Source organism: Octopus sinensis, linkage group LG16 (genome assembly GCF_006345805.1).
Source record: "Octopus sinensis linkage group LG16, ASM634580v1, whole genome shotgun sequence".
Classification (NCBI taxonomy): domain Eukaryota; kingdom Metazoa; phylum Mollusca; class Cephalopoda; order Octopoda; family Octopodidae; genus Octopus; species Octopus sinensis.
The window spans coordinates 6,121,701-6,122,741 of record NC_043012.1 but is presented as its reverse complement, the minus strand read 5'-3'; the positions used below and the strand labels follow the sequence as shown (position 1 = coordinate 6,122,741).

General features: G+C 35.1%; 1 protein-coding gene across 3 annotated transcripts in view; it reads right to left on the bottom strand.

Annotated features, from left to right (window-relative positions):
* The window catches only part of LOC115220334, a 311,427-nt gene that overhangs the window by 232,276 nt on the left and 78,110 nt on the right, over positions 1–1,041 (bottom strand). The gene's annotated exons all lie outside the window — the stretch shown is intronic.

Sequence of the window (1,041 nt, the reverse complement as noted above, 5' to 3'; positions counted from 1 at the left end):
ATAAAGTCAGCAAATTGGGTCAATAGGTTCTTCACAAACTTCCAAGTCTAATTGCATGCAGAGAGTGAATGTGTGCTCTTCTTTGCTGTCACATCTCACGGGTGAACCTTTTTGGACTGAATAGTGACTGGTGACAAGAAATGGGTTCTCTATAAAAATGTCAAGTGCCAAAATGTCAAGCCTCTATGTTCTAATTGAGCATGTTGGTAGAGCACTGATGAGCTTTTCTCCTCTTTGAACTCCTACAAGTGCTCATTTATCTGCTCCCCTATGCTACTTGCTGTCTCCCCAATATAAGTTGTTGTCTTGCTTCTGCACTATCTCTCAGCACGCCACATATATACAGGCTACATAAACAAACTACATAAACAAACGGCACCAAAACCATTCAGAAATTAAATAACACTAACATATTTTTACAGTATACATAGATTATATATACATATTATCAATTCACAGTATACTTACATATATACATACATCTATACATTGATCTAAAACAACAGGGATACTAAAGGAAGGCCAGAATTTAAGAGAAGAGAAAACCAAAAGGTCTCATGCTATTCATTTAAAGATTCCTGAGTAGAACTTATCATTATTACCTCCACCATTGAAACCATTTTGAATGGTGAATTTGTTAACTTTGGCTTGTATTAGATAAGGATAAACTATTTATTACCGTTACTAAATTTTCTACAGCTACCTTCACATTCCATGACTACCATTGGGATCGACCACGTACCGGACTAGGATTCTGCATTATTTTTCCCGTTTTTTACTTAATTTTTGATAGCAGTCAGGTTCATTTTTGGTATTCCTGTTTGTGAGAGCAGTCGAGTTTATTTCAGATATTCTCATTTTAAAAATCATCTCTGGCTAATCGTTGAGAGGATGTTGGTGTTGCCTTGGCGGAGGTTTGTGCTCTCTGAGTGCTTTTGTTGTTGTTATTATCATAATAATAACAATAATAATTATTATTATTATTATATTATTATTATTAGCTGGCAGAATCATTAGTGCACTAGGCAAAATGCTTAGTGG